Source organism: Rhinoraja longicauda, chromosome 12 (assembly GCF_053455715.1).
Source record: "Rhinoraja longicauda isolate Sanriku21f chromosome 12, sRhiLon1.1, whole genome shotgun sequence".
Classification (NCBI taxonomy): domain Eukaryota; kingdom Metazoa; phylum Chordata; class Chondrichthyes; order Rajiformes; family Arhynchobatidae; genus Rhinoraja; species Rhinoraja longicauda.
In genome coordinates, this window is record NC_135964.1 from 18,370,823 (window position 1) to 18,384,190 (window position 13,368).

The window sequence follows — 13,368 nt, forward strand, 5'->3', positions numbered from 1 at the left end:
TCCTGACTGCATGTGCTGTCTGTACGGAGTTTGTACGTTCTCCCTGTGACCTCGTGAGTTTTCTCTGGTTCCTATGGTTTCCTCCCTCACTCCAAACACATAAAGATTTGTAGGTTAATTGGCTTTAGTAAAATTGTAAATTGTCCCTGGTATGTAGGATAGTGCTAGTGCACTGGGTGACTGCTGGTCGGCGTGGCCTCAGTGGGCTGAACAGGCCTGATTACACACTATATCTCTAAAGTCTAAATATGCAAATGCCCCGGGTACAGGTAAAAATGTACATGCGCAGAATACACTGAAGGCCTTGGCTAACAAAATGCGTATAGGTTTCCACTCATCTTGGACAGAACAAAGTGTTTTCCTGACAAATTGAAGGAACTTATGCAGCCTTAGTGTCCAGGCCTGTATCTGTTGATGTGCAGAGCAATGCTTTTAGATGAACACATGGATATGGAGTGATGTGGATCATGTGCAGGCAGATGAGATTAGTTTATCTTGGCATCAGGTTCGGCACAGATATGGTGGCCAAAGGGCTTGTTCCTGTGCTGTACTTTTCTATTTTCTGTTGGATGTAATTAATATAATTGGCTTGCTTGCTAAAGCTACACATCTGAATGTGTGCATTTTTGCACAGCTCTCAAAGTCGCAGCCATTTCTTTGTCAGATGCAGTCTTCTGAGTGCTGATCATAAATGGAATGAGGAGAGTCCTTTATTGAGGCATGTGTGCGAATGCACCTGTATCTTACGACAACACAAACCAGCATCTTCCTGAAAGTGCTGCCCTGTACTCTTAACTCATTACTTTGTAACGTTTGGCTATTCTGTTGTTGTACTTTAATATTTATTGTACTGTGTCAGATTGCACCATAATCTAGCACCTTTCTGCCGCTTTGCACTCACCATCGAATTTGTTGCTGTATTTATCATCACTGTATGTTTCCAACTTACTCTAAATCTCACGTGAACAAGTCATTTCATCGCACCCTGGTGTATATGACAATAAAATAACCTGAAATCCGAAAGTAGCATCTTTCCAAATAATTACGTGAAAATAGCATCACAAAGGCATTCTGAAATATGACATACCTTCCTGATATTTCACTTTAATACTTTATTTACTGCCTGCCACATTAACTTGGAATGTAACACGTGGTATTTTAGCAAAACTGTACATTCCATAATTAAGAGGACAAAATCAGATACTTCAAAAAACTTGGAGTTTACTGTTTAAATTAAATAATTCTGCCAACTACAGCAATATTAATATGAAAGATGGGTGGGTTAAACCATAAGCTTTCCACCCACATCTCAAGGCTCATAAGTTCAAACTCGGTGAAATGTGGAGAATATAATTGTTAAGCTAATTACAAATGACCCAACAACCTATTAAGGAATTATGATAATCAGTCCTAAATTAAATGTTCTGCAATAGGCCTGGCCTACAATGTAAAATACATAATTTCAAATTTCATAACCTTTGGATACTCTCATTGCTTGTGGCAGCTTAATAATTAATTATATGAATTTGATGTGTTTTCCTGACACAAATTAAGATGTTTAGGAGTGGGGAGGGGTGGAAGAGTGGAGTTGGTCTATGCCTCCTATGTAAACTAAGGTTGTTTCAATTGGCCAGTTAAACCCCTGTCCCACTTAGGAGTTTTTTAGACGACTAAGAGGCGACTAGGCTGTTGCCACACGGTCGCCGGGGTGTCGCCCGTATGGTCGTGAGTCGTCTTCAAAGAATCGTAGCGTTTTTCTGGTCGCCGCTAGATTTTGAAATGTTTAAAAAATTTCGGCGACTATTGGTTTGACGCCAATGATTGTAGCTTGACGTCTCCTGACGTAGGCGCTGTCATAGGTTGTCGCCAGGTTGTCGCCAGGTGACGTAGGTTGTCGCCAGTGCGGACTTCAGTGAATTCCATTGGTGACTACCTACGTCAACCGGCGACAGGTACCGGCGTCAAAACCGGAGGCCAAAATGACGTGAATTGTCTTCAGTTGTCTTCAGTTGTCGCTGACAGGGTCGTAGCTTGTCGTAGCTTGTCGCGGGTAGAAGTAGGTTGACTTCAGTTGTCGTAGGTTGTTGCCTGCGTGGTCGTAGGTTGTCGTAGGTGGATTTCCTAAGTCGCGACGGCTGGGTTGCCGGTTGTCGGTAGCTTGCCGTAGCTTGATGTTGACTAGGTGGTAGGTTGTTGTAGCTTGTCGTGGACATTGTCGTAGGGGGGGTCCAGCCGCCGGTTTTTCGCCTAAAAGACTGTGACAGTTGCCGGCAGTCGCCTAAAAGAACACCTAAGGGACAGGCCCCTTAGTTTTCTGCACTGTCTTGGGTGGTGGGTGTATGGAATGAACTGCCAGAAGAGGTAGTTAATGCAGGTACAAAAAGACATTTGGACAGGTACATAGATAAGAAAAGTTTAAAAGGATATGGGTCAAATGCAGCTAGGTAGGACTAATGTAGATGGGGCATCTTGGTTAGCATGGCTAAATTGGGCCGAAGGGCCTGTTTCCACACTGTATGATTTTATGACTCTCTATGCAGACCTGCTTGTCTTTGCATTACAGATACATGCTATTTTCACCAACTAAAACTCACTAAATCAACTAAAATATCCATCATTTTGTTTTGAGGACATAATGTGTACATATAATGTGTGTTTATATTATATATATACTGGACTTTTTGTTGTTGTTTATTAAGATGTGTACAATGCTTACATTTCTGTTGTGCTGCTGCAAGTAAGAATTTCATTGTTCCGTTCTGGGACATATGACAATAAAACACTCTTGACTTGTTTAAGGGTAGCTCTGCACTTGCCTTTCCAAAAATATGGAATTCCCTATTAAATACTGTCATCAAGTAGCTGAACTCTTTGCGATTAAGTAAGGTTCAGTTGTGTTTTCTGTGGAAAGTGTTGCAGCATAGCTTGGTTTGGTTTTATTTTTAATCATCTTAGATTATTTGTAATTGCCAAATGTCATAAAACTGGTTGCTGATTAAAACATGTGAGAACTCTTCGTGCTTAACAATGGAAGATGATTTTTCGAAATATCCTTCTAAGCTCCAGGAGGATTATCTTTGACAACTTTAGCTTTCCAGTTTAGACGTGTGGTGTTTCATTCGCAGGCATTAAAGATCCCAAATGGCAGAAGATTAATTTCTATCAGAATATAATTCAAAGAGATAGATAGCTGTAATGAAAACAAGCCGACCTAATATGTATCCAGGACTGAAGTTATGACAAATAGGAATATCACCTTCTGTACTATCGCCATGGGTGTCCAAAACTCTTTCTGCTCCAAGGTACGTCTGCGCTGGAATTGTTTGGTGTTGCTGGAAGCCATAGCTCCTGAGCACTGTCATCCCTCACTTTTAATGAGCGCTCAACAGGTTCAGAGCAAAGGAATTGATTCATTGATTAATGCTACTTTGGAGCCGCAAGCCTATATTCGTCAAGAACTGTGCCGATGCTGTAGGACGTTAAAGATGTCGGTGTGAAAATGTGACTTTTAAGAAGTTTCAAAGTGGCACTGGAAATCACGTCGATAAATGTGCAACCCCATAGAGGATGAACTTTGTCTTTCTGGGCGGTGGGGCGACAAATTTCTCTGGCTTCAGCATAACCTTGTATTTGTGAAACGTAAGTGTCAGCCCTGGTGAATCTGCAATTATTCAGGTCTATATTACCAGTGGTAGGTCCATTGGAGCAACAATAGCTCCCTTAAAGGCAGGTCTGTCACAACCTTCCATGTGCCTGTGTGCTTGTGAGTAATTATAGCTGCTTTGTAATGTCACTTGGTAGTTAATTAAAATGTGTGTGTGTGAATCGCTGATCCTCCCAGTTCAGCAAATCTCATTTGCCAACTGAACCTATAAAAATAACTTAGACCCTCATTTCTGGCACGTGAGACAAAATCCAAATTCCCATCAGTCATCACTATGCTTGTGGGTGGGTTATGTTGCAGCTGAATAATAGCTAAAGCTGTTTTTCTGAGTTGCTAATGCGCCACGTATTTTCCACACCTGTGCTGTTGCCACATCTGATAGCCTGCACTTTAATCATCTCGAGGAGCAAAGACAAGGAAACAAAGAGCTAGTTCTGCACACGGTTGAGAGTGTAACATCACAGATTAAAATCTGAATCGCCTTCAAGGTGCTCTTCAGCAGAATAGCATGGTGATAGAGTTTACAAAATGCTGGACTAACTCAGCAGGTCAGGCAGCATCTTGGGAGAGAAGGAATGGGTGACGTTTCGGGTCGAGACCCTTCTTCAGACTGAAGAAGAGTCTCGACCCGAAACGTCACCCATTCCTTCTCTCCCGAGATGCTGCCTGACCTGCTGAGTTACACCAACATTTTGTGAATAGATACCTTCGATTTGTACCAACATCTGCAGTTATTTTCTTATACTACATGGTGATAGAGTTGTTGCCTTACAGTGCCAGAGACCCAGGATTGATCCTCACTATGGGTGCTCTCTGTATGGAGTTTGTATGTTCTCCCTGTGACCACGTGGGTTTTCTCCGGGTGCTCCGGTTTCCTCCCACGTTTTATATTTTCTTTTTACCATGTCTGGTTTCCACGTGGAGGTAGTGTGGGGAGGGGCAAGGGTCAGTGGAGACATTTGAGGAGCATTAGAATTAAGCTATATTTATGGTCATAGAGTCTTAGAGTCATACAGCGTGGAAACAGGCCCTTCAGCCTAACTTTCCCCACACCTACCAACATGCGCCATCTACACTAGTCCCACCCACCTCCTTTTGGCCCATATCTCTCTTAGCCCATCCTATATGTTTCTTAAGCATTGCAATAGTACCTGCCTCAAATACAGTACCTCCTCCAGCAGCTTGTTCAATACACCCACCACCCTTTGTGCAAAAAAATGTTGTCACTCAGGTTCCCATAAAATGTTTCCCCCCTCATCTTAAGCCTATATCCCCTGGGTAAAAGATCCTGTGCATTTACCTGATCTATTCCTCTCATGCTTTTGTACATCTCTATAAGATCACCCCTCATCCCTGACGGATCACCCCTCATCCTCCTAATTTGTTGTCGAAAATCAACTTGGTGAAATATTTGTACATTGTTGCTCAACAGCATTGGGTAGAAAGTGACAATGCACCAGGCAAAGGTGTTTATCATGAGCAATAATTGTCACTTATGGAAGTGATGTTATCTCATGTTTTTGAGAAACAGATATTACAATGGTCTTGCCCAAGGATGTAAGTATTCTCACAGCATACATTTTGTCCTGCAATCTCTACTTGTTCCAGCTATTTCTGATTTAACACCTTAATTTGAATTGATTGCAGTGAAAACATGGATCATAGAAGTTCAATAAAATAAAGCAACTTGCAATTCATTGCATTTTAAGTATAGCAAATAGCAAAACAGAATATTGTGTACAGTACTACTCGCCCAATTACAGGAAGGAAATGGAGGCTTTGGAGATGTTCCCCGGATTGAGGGCCTTAGCTATAAGAAGAATTTGGTCAAATTTGGATTGGTTTAGTTTCAGAGATATAGCGTGGAACTAGGCCCTTCGGCCCACTGAGTCCGCACCGACCAGCGACCACCGCACACTAACACTATCCTACACACACTAGGGACAATTTACACCTACACCAAGCCAATTCACCTACAAGCCTGTATGCCTTTGGAGTGTGGGAGGAAACCGAAGATCTCGGAGAAAACCCGCACGGTCACGGGGAGAACGTACAAACACCATACAGACAGCACCCATAGTCGGGATCGAACCTGAGTCTCTGGCGCTGCAAGCGCTGTAAGGCAGCAACTCTACCGCTGTGCCACCATGCCGCCTGTTTCTCTGGAGCATCAGACTTTGAGGGGAATCCTGATAGAAATAGATCAAATTTTGAGAGGTATAGATAAGGTAAGCAATCAGAATCTATCTCGCAGGATGGAAATATTAAACACTAAAAGGCATAATTTGTGACTTCTCTCATAATTATTTGTCTATAACAGATCAACATTCCCTATTCTGAAACTCAGTCAGCTGCCTACCCACTGATAATACCAACCATGGTGGCAAGAGGCATTTCTTCAGTCAGAGGGTGGTGAATCTGTGGAACTCATTGCCGCAGACGGCTGTGGATGCCAAGTCATTGCGTAGTTTTAAGGCACAGATTGATATACTCTTGATTATGGGGTTATGGGGAGAGGGCAGCAGAATGGGGTTGAGAGGGGAAAATAGATCAGCAATGATCGAATGGCAGATGAATCAAATGGCTGAATTCTACTCCTATAACTTATGAACTTATGAACTAAGCTTGCATTTATTTGTGATATGTGTGGTCCACACAGCAATGCTGAAGAAATGACTTCACATGTTGCAGTCCAAGTTCAGAGACATACATTTCTATTAGTTTTTGCTCATGAGAGATTCAAAGTCGAGGGCTTCCATTAAAGATATTAAAGAACACTGGTGAGTTTTAAACCAAAAAAAAACAAGCTGGATTGAGGAACTCAGTGGGTCAGGCAGCATCTGTGGGTCAGGCAGCACCTGTAACCGGAGCTCACTGGAGCGCACCTCTGTAAAAAAAAAAAATAATAAACAGCGGGGAAATGTAAATAGCGGGGAATTTAACAGCGGCCGCTCAGGCACCAGTGACAGCTCCGGCACCTAAAAAATTAGCACTGCAGCACTGTGTAAAGGGTGATTCGATGTTTCAGATTGAGACCCTGTATCAGGACTAAAGGGAGATAGCCAGTGTCATGTGATTAGTGGAAGGGTGGGGATGGGGGGAGGGGAGTGTTGAGAGGTGAGTCAATGAGCTGATGAGCAATAGGTGGATCTAGGTGTGTAGGGGGTTGATGGTCAAATGGAACCAGAGCAGAGATAATGAGAGAGTCTAATCGGTGATTACAAAGGGTTGCCGATTATTGAATATTTGGTTAGTTTTAAACTGTCCTGTTTCTTGACAAGAGTCAACTTGGCTGGTACAGATCGATTTATTCACAAAATGCTGGAGTAACTCAGCAGGTCAGGCAGCATCTCGGGAGAGAAGGAATGGGTGACGTTTCGGGTCGAGACCCTTCTTCAGAACAGATCTGGAATTAGATGTTTATGAAACAACATTGGAAACCTCACAGTAAGGTTGCAGCTTTAAAGAGCTGACATCAATCTCTGCTCAGTGTAATGTCACAGTAACCAGCAAAGATGACTTAACAAGCGCTGTCGTAGAAGCTCTGAAGCCAAGCACTAACTGGGAAGTAAATCCACAAAGGCACAGGTTTTGGGGAGAGACTCAAAAATTTCCAAAAAAAAATTCTTTTAGTAATTTTGGATGAGGGGTCATTTTAAATCTGGATGTTAGAGAACCTTTGTTTTAAAATAGGGGCAGTACAGTGGAGCGGGGGTGGCACAGTGGTGCATCAGTGGAGCTGCTTCCTTACAGCGCCAGGGACTTGGGTTTCATCTGGACTGCAGGTGCTGTCTGCATGGAGTTTGTACGTTCTCCCTGTGACCGTGCAGTTGCTCCAGTTTCCCCAAGGGCCTGTCCCACTTAGGCGATTTTAAGGCGACTGCCGGCGACTAAGCTGTCGCCGACAGTTCGCCGGGGTGTCGCGGGCATGATCGTGAGGAGTCTTCCAAGAATCGTAGTGGATCTCGGCGCGTCGCTGAGAAATCATCCGGTATGAAATTTCTCGGCGACAGCTGGCTTGTCGCCAGGTATCGTTGCTTATTGCGGGCTCTGTCGCATGCTGTCCCCAGGTTTGCTAGGTTCTCTTAGATGCATTTAGAAGCATGTAATATTGAATTAAGTAAAGTCATTTGAAGATATCATCAAATATTTGTGTTTAACCAATTTATTTACCGTCAGGACATTTGACAGGTAGATTGGAGGCGACAGTTTGACGGTCAGGTAAGCGTGGGAATGTTTGCGATGTTTATGGCCATCAGCAATTACATTTAAAGTAGGCTCCCAACCCAGATATGCAACCCAGAAACCAGATATGCATCTCCCGTACATTTTCAAAGAATGCCCACACTCCGCACATAAATCCATTTAACCACTTTTAAAGTTAAATTTCTTAATACTGCTATTAGTAAACTGGCAGTCAATCCAGTTTATGCCTTGTTACCGTGAAGCTTGGTTTTCAAGTAACCCGGGCAAGATGTTATATTTCAAAACTCTCAAGTAATTACTGACTTGTCAGTGATTTCAGCGAAAATTAGGACGCCGGAGAAGCATTGACAGCGTGGGAATTTTGCGATGTTTCCGAAGACGGTGTAATCTTGACCTGGCTCGGCATTGTCGTGGTCATTGTCGTAGGGTAAAAGAAAATTTTATCGATCTGCTACGACTTTGACAGTTGCCAGCAGTCACCTAAAAAATCGCCTAAGTGGGAAAGGCCCTTTACACATTCCAAAGATGCACAGGTTTGTAGGTTAATTGGCTTCTGTAAAAATTGTCCTTGGTGTGTAGGATAGAACTAGCGTACATGTTATCGCTGGTCGGTGCGCAATCGGTGGGCCGAAAAGCTTGTTTCCACGCTGTAACTCTAAAACTCAAACTAAATGATCTCTACATCTGCCTGAGTGTGTAGAAGGAGTGCCGCCAGCAATCCAGCACTCTTACAAGATGGCGCTGGAACACTGTGTATACTGGTCCCAGAGGAGGATCTACTATCCTCTGATACAATCGCCTCACTATTTCAGATCTCTTTTCCGCTTGTAAGAATCTGAAAACTATTTTCTGCACTCTTTTTAGTTTAGTTTAGTTTAGAGATACAGCGCAGAAACAGGCCCTTTGGCTCACCGGGTCTGCGCCGACCAGCGATCCCTGTATATTACCCCAGAACCAGGGGCCACAGTCTTAGAATAAAGGGGAGGACATTTAAAACTGAGGTGAGAAGGAACATTTTCACCCAGAGAATTGTGAATTTGTGGAATTCTCTGCCACAGAGGGCAGTGGAGGCCAAATCACTGGATGAATTTAAGAGAGAGTTAGATAGAGCTCTGGGGGATAGTGGGATACAGTTGTACCGGGCCCTGGTGAGACCGCACCTGGAGTACTGTGTGCAGTTTTGGTCTCCAAATTTGAGGAAGGGTATTCTTGCTATTGAGGGCGTGTAGCGTAGGTTCACTAGGTTAATTCCCGGAATGGCGGGACTGTCGTATGTTGAAAGGCTGGAGCGATTGGGCTTGTATACATTGGAATTTAGAAGGATGAGGGGGGATCTTATTGAAACATATAAGACAATTAGGGGATTGGACACATTAGAGGCAGGAAACATGTTCCCAATGTTGGGGGAGTCCAGAACAAGGGGCCACAGTTTAAGAATAAGGGGTAGGCCATTTAGAACGGAGATGAGGAAGAACTTTTTCAGTCAGAGAGTGGTGAAGGTGTGGAATTCTCTGCCTCAGAAGGCAGTGGAGGCCAGTCGTTGGATGCTTTCAAGAGAGAGCTGGATAGAGCTCTTAAGGATAGCGGAGTGAGGGGGTATGGGGAGAAGGCAGGAACGGGGTACTGATTGAGAGTGATCAGCCATGATCGCATTGAATGGCGGTGCTGGCTCGAAGGGCTGAATGGCCTACTCCTGCACCTATTGTCTATTGTCTATTGTCTATTGATATGGGGAGAAGTTGGGCGCAGGTTACTGATTGTGGATGATCAGCCATGATCACAATGAATGGCAGTGGTGGTTCGAAGGGCCGAATGGCATCCTCCTGCACCTATTGTCTATTGTCTATTGCCTATAAATGTTTCTATGTTTCTATGTTTCTATTAGTACTATCCTACACGCACTAAGGACAATTTTTACATTTACACCAAGCTAATTAACCTAAAAACTCGTACGTCTTTGGACTGTGGGAGGAAACTGAGGATCTCGGAAAAACCCAGGCAGGTAACAGGGAGAACACACAAACTCCGTACAGACACCATCCGCAGTCAGGATCAAACCCAGGTCTCTGGCGCTGCAACTCTACCGCTGCACCTCTGTGACGCACCGTGTTGTTCTGCCTTTTGTATTTGCGTTTGACTTGATTGTGTTCATCTATTGTATTGGCTGATTTGATTGCTTTGCACCCTTTTCACTGTGCCTCGGTTACATGTGCCAATATTAAAACTAAACCTAATTTTTTTTTGCTCATGTATTGAATGTGAGGAAACTAAACCACGAGCAAAAACAGTAATGAGTTTCAAAGGATCATATAGGTTATGCAGCTTTTCAGAAGAGAGGCTGTTGGTGAGACCCTGATATCATGTTGTACATTGAGGAGAAACTGTGATTCCCTTCGGGGGGAGAGAAATGTGTTTTTGATTGTTACTGCCACACATTTAGTTTCACTGCCTCCAGTGAACTGAATATGCGGTGCTCAATGTAACCAGCACCCAAATCAATTTATCGACCCAAAGTGCTGGTGTAACTCAATGGGTCAGGCAGCCCCTCTGGAGAAAATGGATAGGTGACATTTTGGGTCGGGTCCGAAGAAGAGTCCAGACCCGAAATGGCACCTATCCATTTTCTCCAGAGATGCTGCCTGACCTGCTGAGTGACTCCAGCATTTTGTGTCTATCTTTGGTATACACCAGCATCTGCAATTCCTTTTTATTACCCCAAACAATTTGTCTGATTCAGCTTGAGCATTGAAAGCCAAATTTCGTCCCTCTCACTATGGCCCCAACGCCATGTCTCTTCTTTCTGCTTCGTTTACTCTTCAAGTTTACATTTTTTCTCAGTTGTCTGGAAGCAATAAGAAATTCACCAGTCGGCTCTACGTTTAGTTCCTAAGGGAAAGTGGTTTAAAAGAATGCTGCAAGCAGCTGGCAGTCTGCTCATTTGTCCTAATACCGAAACCATCCCTGACAGCTATCTGAGTTGAAATATTATGGAACATATCTCCTTTGGAAAAAAAAAAAGTATTGTCTAGAGCTGGACCAAAATAACTTTCTCAGAAATCGTCTTCTTTCCTGAGCTAAGGTAACATGGTATCAGTTCATTCCTGTAGCTGGCTGCTTTGGAGTCTCAGTTTTGTAGACACATCACATACATCTATCCGAGACACAATCAACTCATTTATCTCATGTACTCAATACATTATACAATGCCCCGGCTTTAACTGGGAACATAAACTGTGCAGGTCTTCCATTCATAAGGAGAATTACACTTGCAACAGTATGTAGGTCTGTTATACATTTGTTCAAATTATATCACTCAATTCATTGGCACAAATGGTGACACATTGTGATTTTGTTGATTAGATAATTAATGTCAGGTGGTCACCATTGGTCATTAGTATGGATCATCATCGTATGCCCTCCATGTTTTGACCCAATATGTTCTCCTAAGTCACCAACCATGTCAATGTTGCTTTCTTCAGATAATTCAGTCAGTCCTGAATTTGCCTTCATTTTTACCCTATTTTTATTTAGAATAAATATGCATAACCTCATTGTTCATAACTTCCACTTCATGCTCATTGTTTTGCCAGTTATTGTGCTTTTCCTGCTGTTTTACATCACGTATTTTTTTTAAATAAATGAATAAAACACAGAAAACATGAATGATCCAAAAATCCAATTGCATGTTGTCATTTTATTCAACTGAAAGCGTCCTAACATTGAAAGAAATACAATAATGACCATTTCTAGGTTGTTTTGCACTAAAGAAGAATTTCGACTGGGGCTCCCCAGAGTGATCCACCTGCAAACCTGACGTATTTTCTGTAACGTTCGCTGGCATAGCAGCACTTTTCCCTACGCAGTGCATTGTGACAAAAACAAGACTGTGTTGCATAAGGAGCAACTACTGTTGGGTATCCCTGGGACAACTGGATGACTAAGGCTCACAACCCCACTGAAGTCCAAGGCATGTTGCATCCTTTCCTTGAACCACCAATTTCCTGATATTGCTGACCTGAACCATCCCAGTCTCTCACTCACCTCCATTCCTGAAGACCACCCCTATTGGCCACAACTTCCCTCTCACTCAGACTGAGGAAATGATAGGCTACAATACTGAGAATTATATTCTGCACTCTGTATTCTTTCACTTTGCTCGGCACATTGTTCTTGAGTTTGGCTTGATTGTATTTATGTATAGTATTATCTGATCTTATTGAATAGCACGCAAAACAATGGCGGCACAGTGGTGCAGCAGTAGAGTTGCTGCCTTACAGCGATTACAGAGCCAAAGACCCGGGTTTGATTCTGACTACGGGTGCTGTCTGCACGGAGTTTATATGTTCTCCCCGTGAAGGGAAGAGAACGCTAGTAGTCCGTTTGAAAAGTCCGGGAGCAGAGCAAGGACGCCCGTTGGCTGAGAAGAAAAGTAAGTGTTAATTGCAGTGGAAAAGGCAGTTTAAAAAGAGCGCCAAGAGGACGCTAGTAGTCAGTTTGAAAAGTCTGGGAGCAGAGCAAGGACGCCCGTTGGCTGAGAAGAAAAGTAAGTGGCAATTGCTGTGGAAAAGGCAGATTAATAAGAGAGCATTACTCCAAGCTGGTCAGGAAGACAGCAGAGAAGTCAGATTGGTTGATCAATTAAAGCAGACGATTGGTAAATTGGCCATTTAAGTAATTTAGTGACTGATATAAGCAAGGCTTGCACAAGGGGTGCAGCCCTGTTGAGGGAAGTGCCCTGTGAGAAAAGTGCGAGTCTTTGGCGGCGAGGCTGAGGTGAGGAGGCTGAGGTGAGGAGGTTACGCTTGTTTTTTGAGTCGGAGTTGTTTTTGACACCAAAGTGATGGCACACAAGTTGGTGCAGTGTGTTTCCTGCAGGATGTGGGAAGGTAGAGACACTGCTGGAGCTTCTGGGAGCTACACCTGCAAGAACTGTGTCCAGGTGCAGCTCCTGAATGGACGTGTGGCAGAGTTGGAAAAGCAGCTGGATGACCTCGGGGCCATCCGGGAATGCGAGAGTTTCCTGGACAGGACCTACTGTGAGGCTGTCACGCCAAGGGTCCTGGTCGAGCGAAGGTGGGAGACCGTTTCAGGGGGGAGCGAACGTGGACTACAGGAGACCCCGGTGGCTGTGCCTATTGCAAACAGGTACACCCTATTGGGAACTGTTGGGGCAGAAGACGCTTCCAGTCCGAGCGGCAGTCGCGTTGGCGGTTCTATCCCAGGCAAGGAAACTCGACCGGGGAGACCGAAGTCAGGAAGAGCCATAGTAGTCGGTGACTCCATTGTCCGAGGTACGGACAGGAGATTCTGTGGAGACAGGCGGGAGTCGAGGATGGTTTGTTGCCTCCCTGGTGCCAGGGTTCAAGACATCACGGAGCGGCTTCAGAACATCCTAGCGAGGGAAGGTGATCAACCGGAAGTAGTTGTGCATGTGGGCACAAACGACGTCGGGAGGAAGAGGAAGGAGATACTGCAGCGCGAGTTTAGGGAGTTAGGAA